Raw genomic sequence first — 16,248 nt, 5'->3', positions numbered from 1 at the left:
ATTTTATTAACCTAAAAATTATAAATTTTTTCCTCCATTTTTCTCATCTTCTCCTATTCTCTGTCATTGTTGTCATCTTCATTTTCATCATCTTCTTATTCTACTACTTCTTCGTTTACTTCTTTTTCTTCTTCCGCTTCTAGTTCTGCTCCTCCTCCTCCTCCAATTGAAACTTTGACTCCAACTTCGACTCTAACTGCTACGCTTACTCCAACTCCCTTCCCACTCCTCCTCTACATTCTTTATCTTCTTCTCTTCCTTCCTTTCCTCCCTCCTCTTCTTACTCCTACTGCTACTGATACTCCTACTGCTACTGCTACTGCTACTCCAACTCCAACTCCCTTCGCACTCTTCTACACATTCTCTTCTTCTTCTTCTTCTTCTTCTTCTTCTCATCCTTCCACCACCTCCTTAGCCTTCCTCTTTCCTCCTTCCTCCTCTCATCCTCCCTCCTTTGCTTCCTACTCCTACTCTTACTTCTACTTCTACTCCGACTCTAACTCCCTTCTCACTCTTCTACACATTCTCTTCATCTTCTTCTCATCCTTCCACCTCCACCTCCACCTCCTCCTTCGAATCCTACTCCTGCTCCAACTCCCTACTCTCATTTATTCGCATTCTCCTATTCCTCTCTATTTTGATTTGGTTTTGGGTGCGTGTGGGTGTGGGTGTGGGTGTGAGTGCATGTGCATGGCTTTGTGTTGTGTATGTGTGGGTGGGTGGGTGAGTGTGCATGCTTGTTCGCGCGTGCACGTGGTTGTGTGCTTGTGTGTGGTATTTGATTGAAATTTTATGTTGGAGGAACTCGGCTTGGACATCTACAAGTTCTACTGCAAAGCTATATTGTGTCTTACTTTTTCGTAGTGCTTTCTCATTTTCTATCTCTATTTCTTTATGTGTTATTTATTTGGTTGAAACTTTATCTTGGAGGTACTCCAATTAGTTGTAATCAGGCTCTAGATGTGCTTTTTTTTCTACAAGGCAATAGCTTCTTCTTTTTTTCTCCATTACAGACAATAATGCCAAGGAATTGGCCTTTATTCTATCATATAAGAAGGTGCTTGAATTTTGCTAGAGTAGTCGTATCCAAAATTCTGATGGCTTCAATAAGGTATAATTTATTATCATTATTATTTTTGAAGTTATGTTCTTTTTTGGTATAACATTGTCTACTTCAATAATTTTTCATTTACTAGGGAATATTTTTATTTATCTTATTAATCTAAAAATTCTAATTTTTCTTTCATTTTTCTCATCTCCTCCCATTCTCCATTCTCCATTGTCGTCATCGTCATTGTCATCTTCTTCTTCTCCCTTCCTCCTTCCTCTACCACTTTAGCTTTAGCTTCTCCCCGATAGCGACGCCTACTCTGACTCCTACTCTTACTCCTACACCTACTCTGACTCCCTTCTCACTCTTATTCGCCCTCTCTTACTCTTCATCTTCTTCTCGTCCTTCCTTTGCTTCTTCTCCTACTGCTTCTGGCTCCTTCTCCTCCGACTCTTACTTCTACTTCTACTCCTGCTCATACTCATATTCCTACTCCATACTCTCTCTTCTTCAATTTCTCCTCATCTTCTTCGTCAATTCATCCCTTTTCTCTCTTATGCCTTCTTTACCTTTCTTTTCTACTCGTATTATTCTCTTCTCATTTCATTTATTTTCTCTCGATCCTCGAAAACGTTTTTCTTCTTCTCAATGTATTCTTGGATTTCTTTTTATTATTTAGATAGATAGATCTAAGAATTCTGCTTTGGCTTTGTGTATGGGTGTGGTTGTGCCTGCGTGTGGGGTGGGTGGGTGGGTGTGTGTGCCTGTGCATGTGGGTGGGTGAGTGAGTGTGCATGCTTGTTTGCGTGTGTGTGTGGTTGTGTGTGGTATTTGATCGAAATTGTATGTAGGAGGAACTCAACTTGGACATCTACAAGTTCTAATGCAAAGGTACTGTGTCTTACTTTTTAGCCATGCTTTCTCATTTTCTATCTCTATTTACCTTTATGTGTTATTTATTCGATTGAAACTTTATCTTGGAGGAACTCCAATTAGTTGTAATGATGCTCTAGATGTGTTTTTTTTGCAAGGAAATTCTTTTTTTTTCCCCTCCATTACAGACAATAATGACACGGAACATATTTTTTGGCCTTTGTTCTATCATATAAGAAGGTGAATGAATTTTGCTAGAGTAGTCGCGTCCAACATTCTAATGGCTTAAATAAGGTATAATTTTTTATTAATGTAAATTTTGAAATTATGTTCTTTTTTGGTATAACGTAGTCCACTTCAATAATTTTTCATTTACTAGAGAATATTTTTCTTTATGTTGTTAATCTTCTCGCATTCTCCACTATCTTCACCGTCATCTTCTTCTTCTCCTCCTCATTTCTCTACTTCTTCAGCTTTATCTTCTCCTCCTCCTCCTCCAACAGCGACGCCTACTCTTACTCTTATACCTACTCCGACTCCCTTCTCCCTCTTATTCGCCTTCTCCTACTCTTCATCTTCTTCTTCTCCTTCCTCTACTTCTTCTCCTACTGCTACTGGCCCCTCCTCCTCCTCCTTCAACTCTTAGCCCTACTTCTACTCCTTCTCATACTCCTACTCGAACTCCCTAGTCCAACTTCATACTCTCTGTTCTTCGCCTTATGAGGCATCTTCTTCGTCTAATTCATCCTCTTTCCCTCTTATGCCTTCTTTACCTTCTTTTCTACTCGTATTCTTCTCTTCTCCTTTCGTTTATTTTCGCTCGGTCCTCGAAAGCTTTCTTGTTCTTCTTCTCAACTTATTCTTGGATTTTTTTATTTTGATAGATAGATCCAGGAATTTTGCTTTGGCTTTGGGTGTGGGTGTGGCTAAGCATGCATGTGCATCGGTGCATGTGGGTCGATGGGTGAGTGTGCGTGCTTGTTTGCGTGTGCGTGTGGTTGTGTATGTGTTTGTTGTATTCGATTGAAACTATATGTAGGAGGAATTTAGTTTGGACATCTACAAGTTCTATTACTATTTAGGAGTGCTTAATCATTTTCTCTCTCTATTTTATCTTTATGTGTATTATTTACCCAGATAAAACTATATCTTGAAGGAACTCTAATTAGTGGTCACTAGGTTGTATAGGGGTTTTTTTTAATACATGTAGATTATTTTGCAAAGCAATGACTTTTTTTGTTTGTTTTTTGCATTACATACAATATCTATGAAAAGGAACATATTTTTTTTTTTTTTTTATCTTTGTTCCAATATATAAGAAGCTTCATCCATGAGTTTTACTGTAACAGTCGCGTTCAACATTCTGATGGCTTCAACAAGGTACAATTTATTTATCAATGTTTACTTTTAAAATTTTGTTCCTTTTTAGTATAATGTACTCATTATTTCCGTAATTTTCCATTTACTAGGGACTATTTAAATTTATTTTATTAACCTAAAAATTAGAATTTGTTTCCTTCATTTTTCTCATCTTCTCCCATTCTCCATCTTCGTCATCATCTTCATTTTCATCATCTTCTTCTACTACTCTTTCCTTTACTTCTTCTCCTTCCGCTTCTACTTCTCCTCCTCCTCCGACTCCAATACCAACTTCGACTCCGACTTTGACTCTGACTAATACGCATACTCCAACTCCATTCTCCCTCCTCCTCTACGCTCTTCATCTTCTTCTCATCTTTCATCTACTCCTCCCTCCTCCACCTACTCCTACTCCGACTCCGACTACTACGCCTACTCCAACTCCCTTCTCACTCTTCTACACATTCTCTTCTTCTTCTTCTTCTTCTCATCCTTTCACCACCTCCCCTCCTTCCTCTTTCCTCCTTCCTCCTACTCCTACTTCTACTCCTACTCCAACTCCGACACTAACTCCATTTTCCATCTTCTTCTCATTCTTCCACCACCACCTCCTCCTCATCCTTATCCTCCGACTTCTACTCCTGCTCCAACTCCCTACTCTCATTTCTTCGCATTCTCCTCCTCTTCATTTTGCTTTGGTTTTGGGCACGTGTGGGTATGGATGTGAGTGCATGTGCAGGGGTGTGTGTTCGTGTATGTATGGGGTGGGTGAGTGTGCGTGCTTGTATGCGTGTGCACGTGGTTGTGTGCTTGTGTGGTATTCGATTGAAATTGTATGTAGGAGGAACTCAGCTTGGCTTGGACAACGACAAGTTCTAATGCAAAGGTATTGTGTTTTACTTTTTAGCAATACTACCTCATTTTCTATCTCTATTTATATTTATGTGTTATTTATTCGATTGAAATTTTATCTTGGAGGAACTCCAATTAGTTGCAATCAGGCTCTAGATGTGCTTTTTTCTACAAGGCAATTGCTTTTTTGTCTCCATTATAGACAATAATGATAAGGAACATATTTTTTATCCTTTGTTCTATCATATAAGAAGGTGCATGAATTTTCTAGAGTAGTCACGTCCAACATTCTGATGGATTCAATAGGGTATAATTATTTATCAATGTAATTTTTTAAATTATGTTCCTTTTTTGGTATAACATAGTCATACTTCAATAATTTTTCATTTACTAGAGAATATTTGTATTTATCTTATTAATCTAAAAATTCTAATTTTTCCTTCATTTTTCTCATCTTCTGTCATTCTTCACTGTCGTCATCGTCATCTTTTTCTTCTTCTTCTCCTCCTCCTTCCTCTACTTCTTCAACTTCTTCTCATCTTCCTCCTCCTCCGAGAGTGACGCCTACTCTTACTCCTACACCTACTCCGACTCCCTTCTCCTACTCTTCATATTCTTCTCGTCCTTCCTCTACTTCTCCTCCTACTTCTACTCCTGCTCATATTGCTACTCCAACTCCATACTCTCTCTTCTTCACTTTCTCCTTATCTTCATCTCATCTTCTTCGTCTAATTCATCCTCTTTCTCTCTTATACCTTCTTTTCTACTCGTATTCTTCTCTTCTCCTTTCATTTATTTTCTCTCATTCCTCATAAAATTTCTTGTTCTTCTTCTCAACATATTCTTCGATTTTTTATTTTTTTATTTTATTTAGATAGATAGATCTAGAAATTTTGCTTTGGCATTGTGTGTGGGTGTGGTTGTGTAGGAGTGTGTGTGCTTGAGTTAGTGGGTGAGTGTGTGTGCTTGTTTGTGTGTGTGTGTGTGTGTGTGGTATTCGATTGAAACTATATGTAGGAGGAACTCAGCTTGGACATCTACAAGTTCTACAAGCATGCAAAGGTATTGTCTATTACTATTTAGTAATGCTTCATCGATTTTTCTCTTTATTTATCTTTATGTGTATAATATACTTGGTTGAAACTGTATCTTGAAGGAACTCCAATTAGTGGTCACTGGCTCTATAGGTGTTTTTTTAATAAGTACACTATTTTGCGAGGTAATTTTTTTTTTTTTTTTTTTGCATTACAGACAATATCTATGACAAGGAACATATCTTTTTTTACCTTTGTTCCATTATATAAGAAGGTGCATGAATTTACTATAACAGTTGCGTCTAATATTCTGATGGCTTCAATAAAGTATAATTTATTTTTCAAAGTTTACTAAATATAAATAGTCCATAGTAAATGGAAAATTACTGAAGCAATGAGTACGTTACACTAAAAAAGTACATAGTTTTAAAAGTAAACATTGAATAGATATTGTCTATAATGCAAAAAATAAACCAAAAAAAAAAAAAATAATTGACTTGCAAAGTCAAAAAAATAGTGTACTTGTATTACACTATAGAGCCCCTGGTGACCACTAATTTTAGTTTCTCCAAGCTACAGTCTCAATTGAATAAATAATACAGTTACAAACTTCCCGAAAACTTACCTCCCTGTAGGATTTAAAGGGATAAGTCATGCCAGAGGCTGCTCTACCCCTCCCGAGGAGGAGTGCAGGTCCAACCCTCAAGGCAATTCGAATACTTATCTCGACCTCTGCTGTGAACAAAAATTCAGCACCAGTCTGACCCAAATCTTACCTTTTCCTATGATGTCAACGAGCGGGAGTGAGTTCAGTCTCAAACTGCCCAAACATATTACCTCCCTGTGGGTTAGCAAGGGAGTTGTGACAGAGGCCGCTCAGACCTGCCCACGGAGGAGAGCGGGTCCAACCTTTCGGCTGCTCGAATACTTACCCCGACTCCCATTGCAACAAAAGAGGAGACCTGCCCCATGGCTGTCCGAAGAAGTTACCTCCTCAGGGAATCAAAGAGGCATCTCGACCTCTCCCTACCTAACATGAACAAAGCCTCCAATGGTGAAACGTCGAAGTAATGAGTGCGTCACCTCGAAGGCCAAAATAGCGGACAACACAATGTCAATGAGTGGGAGGGGGTCCAGTCTCAAACTGCCCGAACAAATTACCTCCCTGTGGGATAATAAAGGCGAGTTTTGTCGAAGGCCGCTAGGTCCCTCACCCAAAAGAGAGCGGGTCCAGGCTTTCGGCTATCCTAATACTTACCCCAACTCCCATCACAATAAAGAACAAGTCGGCCCCATGGCTGCCCAAATTCATTACCTCCTCAGGGGTTAAAGAGGCAGGTTGGTCTAAGGCATCCTGACCTGTCCCCGAAGGGGAGTGAGTCTGGTCCTTCGACAGTCTGAATACTATGCTAAGGAATGCGGACATCAACAACCTAGCAAAAAGCGACAAACGAATCGAGTCATAGGCCAAAGGGCCAAGGTTTGCAAAATCTAACATGTTTGCAAAGCTAAGGATGAGGTGATGATGACATGTTTATCTTCCAATCAGGAGCCAAATACACAATGACAACAAACGGGAGTAGGTTCAGTCCTAAACTGCCCAGACAACCTACCTCCCTGCAGACCAAGTAGATGGGTCAAGCTAGAGGCCGCCTTGTCTCCCCGAGGCGGAGAGCAGGATCAGCCCCATGGCTACCCAAATAACCTACCCCGGCCCCCTTTGCAGCGAAGAGCAGCCCAGTTTAGTTACATTCAAACTCCACGGTCACGGAGCTGTTTGGAGGGCATAGCAAAATGCTTCCCGGCCTCTCCCACCAAGGAGGCGATCGAAGTCTCCCTGACGCGGCTTAACTCTAAAGGGGGGATTTCCATCCCCACCAACCTAACGACAGCAAGGGCCAACACACACTAATGACACTTCTCTCTTCTTTCAGTTACATATCAGAATAAAGCACAACAGCACAAAATGGAAGAACTGAAGGACTAGGTGGGGTAGAGAGAGTCCAAGGGTAAGAAGGAAGATATCAGTAAAAAGAAGGAGTGGAGAGACATCTGCCTCGTCAAACAATATCGCTAAAAGCCCCAAAGGAACAACTAACAAAGGGACAACACAAGCAGAAGAGCGGTCGACCAATGAGGTCATCAGGAATAGGTTAGGCGCTGGCGGGGTGGACCGTAAAGCTCTGTATAACGACAATCCCACAATTTCTTACAACAAAACCCCATGCTGGCTATATAAAAAAAAAAAAAAAAAAAAAAAAAAAAGGAAAACATAGAAGGAAACATCAGAGAAGTTACACAACAAAGTATAAAGACAAGCAGCCCAACACAACAAAGTATAAAGCAATTTCATTAATGATAAAAAAATTACACACAAGTCGTATGGAGAAAGAAGAGCAAAATGAGATAACAACAACGGCACCAAGAAGCTAAGGCGTAGCAATGTCAAGCACCATGCACGGAGACCTCGGCATCAGGAGCATCAATCTCAGGGACATCAAGATCATGATCGTCGAGTTCGAGGGTAGCAAGCTCGGGTATGGCCGGGAAGGCAAGACCCGTAAAGGTATTGGAAATCTCTTTCATCCCCAACTTGTAGTCGAACGCAAAAGTTGCATACTCTCCAGGATGTGATCCCGCATCTACTTAAGGCCCTTAGCAAACCCATGCCCCCACGCGGTATTGCAGACGTCCCCGACCAACTTTAGTTGGCTGTCCAGGCAGGAGGCGACGCCCTGCACACGGGACAGGTCACCCCTAAGGTCTGTGACAAGTCGCTCCAAACCCCCCATCCATTGGGTGTCTTCCCTTGCTTTCTTCTTTAGCTTCTTCCGACGACGGTTAAGCTTCTCAGTTTTCTTGCTACCCTCCTCCAAGGCAAGTGTACCCTCCTTAGCTCTTGCTCCACCCACTCCCTCTCATCTCTCTCTCCTCGAGCGTACCGAAGGGCAGTTCGGGTCATGGCATGAAAGGTCTGGTTTTCCTACTCAACGACCTTTTTGCCGTCGACAATGAAAGCTACTAGATGAGAAGAACTCTGACAACAAGAGAGGCCAACATGAAACGGTCAATAAAAGGAATTTAGAAAATAGCGGAAGGAAGGAAAAAGATGGAAAAAAAAAGTCGCCAAACCTCATGGAAAAAGCCAAACAAACACTTGGCGACCTAGCTGATGGCTTCCGCACGCCACCCCCTGTTTCCAGCCAGGCCAAAGGGGGGATAACTTCCATCGAACCCTTAGCATCAGACGCTTATGTGGCTGCCTCGGTCCGACGAGCTTAGTCAACAACCTCCCCAGTTGCAAGGGTCGAAGGATGATATGACCCTAAATCCTTTTTATGTAAGGAGGGACAACCTCTTCAGCATCCATTCTCACTTGCCCTCCCCCCGCCGGGAACCTGCCCAGGGTCCCTTGAGTAAGCCTCGACCTCGCCCTCCAAGGAGCAATTGCTAGCAGCAAAACGAGCAGAAGACCCCACCCCACAACGACCCGCTGAGGTATCCTAACCTCCAAGACTCCCCAGATTATGGTGTCAAGGTCATCGGTTTCTGAGAGCACGTCACTAGCATCAGTCGGTGGGGATGGGGACGGCACCACAGGGAACCTCAGCAGGAGCAACTCAAGGCCAGACAAGAGTCACCTTGTTGTCAAAAGACGCTTAGGCTCTTCTCAAAGAGAAGGGCTTCCGAAAAGATGCTTCGAATCCCATAAAATACGCACCACGAAACGACGTGAAGGCAAACAGCCACCTAACGCCCTCAATAACTGAAAAGATGCCATCAGATACTAGCATAGTTCTCGAGAAACATGCCACCAAAGGCAAGAAGTGAAATGGTATCAGGGTAGCCAAGCGACAAGAAATCGCCTCAAACTTCAGAGCCAAACGCACGTCAACAGAGGGACCCCGACCTCGACGTCAGGGTGGGTTAAAGATTGAAAATAATTCCTATTGTACAAGTTTGATGAGAATTAGTGGCCTACCAGTAAGGGGTTTCCCCGTCTTAGCGGGCTTGGGAAGGGCTACTAAGGGAATGAGAAACGATGGCCCAACCCAAAAAGAATAGACTTTTCATCCCGACCCAAGGGTAGGCACCCTGGACGCAACCTCCTTAAGGGAGCGTATTACAGGGGGATGGGACTCGCCGTCCCTCGAACAGCCCTTAAGTACCTGTCGGCGTAATGGGCCAAAAGTAAGGGGGACCTTCAATCCTCTAACAAGGAGACATCGATGGACCACCAAGGATGCCAGTAAGGTAAGGCAAATTGGGGAACCACGTTGCATTAATGGAACCACTACTCGAGCTACATGCCACATCAATGATGTCGTCGCAAGGCACACCACATTAAAGGATTCTGACAGAAAGAACAATAAAAGGACACGGACTCCATGGGGGTAGCCACAATTTGTCCCCCCTCCCCCCAGACTCCTGGTATAAATAGCAACCCTCAGGTAGAATAAACCTCTCTGATCCCTTGACTCTCTCACTTATTTACAAATTTTCAAAATAATTTACTAACGTTGGCATTGAAGACTCCCCGGCGCCAAGACCGACCTCTCTTAGTTGCTTTCTACTTCACTTTTGCACGCCCAGTTCTGAAGACTTGAGTTGTTGGAACCTGGTCCAAAGGCGTACGAAACACAACGTTAACGGGTTTAATTTTCTCAAATTCCACAATAAAATAAGCCAACACATTAACATTGCGAAAAAACCAACAGTCGGTCGTAATGACCATAAATCCAGTTTATCATCTGACAAAGTCTAAATCTCCAATGGACCAACACACAAATCTCTCACAAGCTCTCTTCTTATACCTCTCTAAAGATTGAAACTAACAATCTTTATATTATCTCTTATTTTTATTTCTCTTGTACTCCAATCTCTAGAATCCATTAAATTTTGCTCGTAATTTGTCAATCATTGAACATTGCTTACACTCCCATTGTTGACGTTCATTGGTGGTTGACGAAGGTGAGAAATCAAAGAGTAAAGATAGATGAATCGACCTTTTCCATTTATATATGTAGTGCGGTTTTACTGCCACATGATTTATGCATACAAAGACTGTAAGAATCAAAATGTAAGCTACACTAGTTTTTCACACTTTCTTTTTTTCTAGAAAAGTCCATACTTGTTGGGATAAACTTGATCGGGTCCAGCCTTTTGAAAATCTATCACTAATAATAGAAGGTGATAAGGCAAGAAGGGATAAGGAAAGTTAACTCAAACTCTTAGAAGGAAATGACTTTATAAGGTAAGTATGACTCAATCACCCTAAGGAAGGAGACCTCTATATAAGGAGGAGATCTCCACAAATCTACAGGGGCTCCCTACGTATAGACTCCACCACACACAATGACTCCAAAGGATCTTCTCTCAAAGGAGACATCATTTTCAATCTCCTGAAATCCTAAACTCCTTTATTCTATTGTGAGAGATTGTAAAATCGCTCATTATAGTGGATTTTGCCCTCCAAACAACTTGTGGACGTAGACATTATGCCGAATCATGTAAATCTTTGCGTCTTTTTATTTATTTTTATTTGCTTATTTATTATTTATTTCATGAATGAATGAAATGCGAAAAGCATCGTATCGACCACAGTTTTAAATTTCGTACCGTACCGGCCGGTACGGCCGAAATTTTTCGTTTCGGCCGTCCGGCCGGTACAGGTACTATACCTGTTCCGTACCGGCCAAAATACCGGCCGTACCGGCCGGTACCGGTCATACCGGCCTAAATTTCGGCCTGTACCGGCCTATATTTCGGCCGATACCGGCCGATATTTCGGCCTGTGTTTTTTTTTTTTTTTTTTTTTTCGTTTTTTCAAACTACAAACTTATTTTTTAACCCTCAATTCAGACTAGACTATTTATAATTTATATATATATGTATTTGTATATAATTTATTTATATATAGACTATTATTTTAGAATATAATTTATATATATATTTATATATATAATTTATTTATAGATCGACTATCCCGAAATATTATCCCGAAACGCTACCCCGAAACGGTACCGGTACCGAAATATTTCGTTCCAGTGCCTTGACCGGTACGGTGTCCGGTACGGTATTCAAAACATTGGTATCGACACCCGGATCACCATCGTGGGTCGAGGATAATTATTTCCTCCATTCCGGTCTGTTGTGCAATTTTGGGCATTAACAATTGGTGTTGTCTGTAGGATCGATTTCTTATTCTTTGTACTGGAAAGGGTAGTAAGACGATTTTACGTCTCATGAGTAGGGGTGTAAGCCGGTCGGTCCAGACCAGAGAAACCGACCGGACCGGACCGAAAAAATGCATGGTCCGATCCAGTCCAATAAATAGGAAAATTTCGATCTTCGGTCCGGTCCCGGTGTGGAGATTTCTCGGACTGGACCAACCGAATAAAAAAAATATTATATATATAATAATTGTACAATTAACAATATAAAATTTTAAATATGTTATTAATACTTGTTAATATTCTATAAATTTAACAATATTTTATATATATCTTCATCTAACCTATCACTATTAACAATATAAAATTCTATGATTTAACTAATATATAATATCAATTAGTTAATTATATAGTAATTATATAAATTAATAATGTAATTTTTATCTAATTTATTATCATTGACCATATAAAATATTTTTTTATTGAGTTTGTTACATAATCCACATTAGTAAATCACTTAATTTAATTTAGTATTTTCAATAATTTTTTTTATTAATTGATTTAAAAAAATAAAAAAATAAAAAGAAATTAGGCCGGACCAATTGGACCGGACCGAATATTTTCAGTCCATCGCCGGACCAGACCGACTGGATTACACCCCTACTCATGAGATCGTTTCCAGCGAAGGAGATAAGTTTCCTCTCAGACATTCAGCCTTATTAATTTCTATAATTTGGCCTTTTTGGATTGGTCCCTATTTATTTATAATTTATAATGTTAGCATAACATCATGCCCTTTGACCTTTGCAGCCCAACCCAATAAAATAAATTTTAAAAAATAGAATTTAAAGCTATAGAATTTCACAACTCATTAAAAGATGAGGAAATGAAATAAAATAAAATAAAATAAGTAAAAGGAAAACCCAAATTAGGTAAGCAAATGTAATTGTTCTGTTCAGAATCCAAGGGCGGACCACGTGCAAGAAGGATTATGCACGTGCAACATGCACGTCCCATGCACAGGGTACGTATGGCCACACAGGGTCGAACCCGCAAGTAGCCACATCTGTGCGTGGGGTGAACTAGGTCTGACCATAAGGACAGACAACTAGACACAACCAACAAGAATTCCACTACTGATTCCTTGCTGCAGTGGCGCACTATGCATGCCATTCACTATGCATGTAGAGGAAGCACCTCGTTGTGCACCCTCCGTGAGCCAGTGAGACCACCACCCACTATCTCCTGACCCACCAGAGTTTTCTATCTCCGGTGAGGTTGTCCTCGACCACGAAGGCCCCTCTTGATGGTTTATGTCGCCATACGTAGTTCTACAAAGGAGCATTTTTGCCAACCACCTCCGTGTGTGGTGTGGCCCAAATTTGGCCACCAAGACTGACGGTCAGACCTTGGCGGTGGAAATGAAGTCCTTGGCATGACAGCGCTACCTATCTTGTCGGTGCTCCCTATGGCCCGCTACCCTTGTGGCTGGCAACAAGCACATCATAGGAGTTGGAAGGCGACGGGTAAATCACACGCTAGCTGTATTCTCGTAAGTGACTACACGGCGGCATGAGCACCCACATTCCCACCATGAGAAGCCACAAAGACCAACAACAATCATTTGTGTTGTCGGCAAGCTTCCACATAGACGAGGAACAATGCCAAAAAACTGGGCATTGCCATAATCCCTGCCATTCTAGTGGCGGGCAATGGCCACACCTAAAGGAATGAGGCCTTTGGCAATCGGCAACACTCCCTTCGAGCTCGCCACCCTTATGGCAGACAACAAGCACACAACACCTCTAGTGAGCAATGAGCATGCAATAACAAGCCTCAGTCGTGCAACATCTCGCCACCCCACGGCGACCAAGCTTTCACGCCATGGAAGCTCCTCGCCACCCCCACCACGTTTCATGCCGCAGAAGCTCCTTGCCACCCTCACCAACATTGTACACCCTTGATATTTCCTTGCACACAAAGACAACCTCAAGCAACCCATGGTGGCAGTCAACTGAAAGGAAACAACAAGTAGCTCACACGACAGGCAACAACTCACCAACACCTCGCCACCCTCATGGTGGGCAACAACCCACCTTTGCTCAACCAACGTGCACCGCCTCATGGCAGCCAACAGCTCCCCAACATCTCACCTCCATCATGGCGGTCAATCTCCTGCCACTCCACAAAAGGCAATGCCCACCACACCACACTCCAGTCATATGGTGCTTGCTCGCCACACTTCAGTCCAACTAAATGCTCGCCTATAAAAACTTGCTCGAAGACAGGCAAATTTTTTCGTCCAAAAGAGGCAATTTTTTCGTGCAAAAATATTTTAATAACTAACTCAATCGAGGCAAAACTGAAAGTAGCGACTAAATCATTCTATTTTGTCTCTCTCAAACTTAATATTTTAATTTTATTTTTACAAACAAATTTTGTTTTTGGATATTTTCCCCACCGAAACTCCTTGAGATTCCATGAGAACCCGAGTGGCCACATGCTCTGAAAATATACTTTGCAAGAATTGCCCGCGTGGCACAGAATTCTAGCTACTAAGTCCCTCTCGGGAGTCACCGGCTTCTTAATCCGTTTGCATTAGAATAGACCGCTTGGTATCCCAGACACCCTAGAACTTTATCATTGTCGAAGCATGGCTACCTGGAGGCCTCGCCTGTGTGCCTCAAGCCTTCATCATGCTCTAGCAAAATGGCTCAGGTTTACGAATCTCAAACTTGTAATTTGTATTACACTAACATATTTGGTTATTGGTGAAAACCTCCTAGGACGATCAAAATTCGTCTCCGACTACAGCAACAAGGTGGAACTTAGCCTCCCGCCACAATAGTGTGGTTGAGCACCTCGCCCACTAATGTCAAGTCCTTAAACTCATTGTGAGGAATAGACCATGCAAGTCCTCATACTGCGTGACACTCGCCCACAAATGGCGAGTCTGTAAGCTCACTATGAGGAATAGGGTGTGCAAGTCTTAGGCTGCCCAACCCTTGCCCACTAATATTGAGTCCTTAAACTCACTGTGAGGAATAGGGCATGCAAAACCTTAGACGGCATGACCCTTGCCCACTAATGTCGAGTCCTCAGACTTCGTGACACTCGCGCCACAACTGCTACCAATGTGTTACCCTCGGGAACGAGCCTCCGAGCTCCACAACTGCCATGCTTGGCAACCACCTAAGATGGACCCAAGGGGTCGACGGGCTTCCTGACCACTTAAGTAAAAGTTACTACTAACAAATTCTAACATCAATCGCAAAATGGGAACATCAAACAACAATTTACATTAAGGGACAAAAGGTCCATTATTGCATACAAATAGCAAAAAATAATCATAGAAATATGTACTCTTCGCTGACAATAAACTGTCTCATGCAACCAAGCAGACAAACGTTCACACAAGCAAACTCAAAGCTGAACTCCACGCTCGCACCTAGTGCGGTCGAGTACATCTCCAGCCCATCCGAGCTCCACGCTCGCACCTAGTGCAGTCGAGTATATCTCCAGCCCCTCCGAGCTCCACACTAGCACCTAATGCGGTTGAGGAAATCTCCCGCCTAACTTTCAAAGCCAAGCTCCTCACTCGCACCTAGTGCGGTTGAGCACATCTCCTACTTAACTTTCAAAGTTGAGCTTCGCATTAACACCTAGTGTAGTCGAGCACATCTCACGCCCAAGTCGAGCTTCGCGCTTGCCACTAGCATAATCGAGGACATCTCTCATCTATCCTCCAAGTTGAGCTCTTCATTGCTTAGCACAAAACAAACAGTAAACCAAAGACCAATTTTTGAAGTTTATTTTTCAGCAAATTATTAACTTGAAGATTTTCAAGGCCTTCTTGTTGAGTAAATTGACCTTAAGAATCATAGGCAACTATTGGGATAAACTTGATCGAGTCTAGCCCATTGAAAATCTATCACTAATACTAAGAGAAGAAATAAAGCCAAGAGATAGGCAAGTTGCCTCATACTCCTAAAATGAAAGGGTTTTATAAGGCAAGTAAGACTCAATCACTCTAAGAAATGAGACCTCTATATAAGGAAGAGATCTCCACAAATCTATAGGGGCTCCCTACTTTCAGGCTCCACCATGCATAATGACTCAAAAGGATCTTCTCTTAATAGAGGCATCGTCTCCAATATTCAGAAGTCTTAAATTTCTTCATAGTATTGTGAGATATGTAAGGTTATGAGAGATTGTAAAATTGCCCATTATAGTGGATTCTCTCTCCCCCCGCCCCCCACCTAAACAACCAGTAGATGTAGGCATTACGCCAAACAACGTAAATTTTTGTGTCTCTCTTTATTTATTTTTATTAATTTATTTATTATTTATTTTATGGATGAAAGTGGAAAGCACCATATCGATGCTCGAATCACCATCGTGGGTTGAAGATAATTCTTTCTTCCATTCCAGCCAGTTGTGCAATTTTAGGCATCGACAATACTTATCCTTTTATTCTTTTGTCTTCTTCTTCCAACTTCCACATGAGCTATGTATTCTACTTCTTATTTTTTTATTATTTTGTTTTGTTTTTTTCCTTTCAATTGCTCTAATTTATAACTTATTTTCTGGTTCTGAATATTAATATTTAGACATTTTCTTTTGTTGTGCAGATTAAGAGTTTTATATCAACTTTATAATTAAATCAAGTTCTCTTGCTCTGTGTTAATATTTATTTAGTTTTAGAATATTCGTAGGAATAGTAAGACTATATAATAGATACTATTCTTTTCACTTATAAGCATTCTTAATTAATTACATATGTCTACTGTAAATTTGTTACTACAAAAAATTTGGTCTTTTCACACGAATTTTTTTTTCAAGATCTACCATCGTGACAAATACTTAGTCGATGACACAAAATTGTTCGTGGAAAAAGAATAAGTCT

Source organism: Juglans microcarpa x Juglans regia, chromosome 8D (assembly GCF_004785595.1).
Source record: "Juglans microcarpa x Juglans regia isolate MS1-56 chromosome 8D, Jm3101_v1.0, whole genome shotgun sequence".
Taxonomy (NCBI): Eukaryota; Viridiplantae; Streptophyta; class Magnoliopsida; order Fagales; family Juglandaceae; genus Juglans; species Juglans microcarpa x Juglans regia.
The sequence above is the reverse complement of the archived record's forward strand: the minus strand, read 5'-3'. Positions refer to the sequence as shown.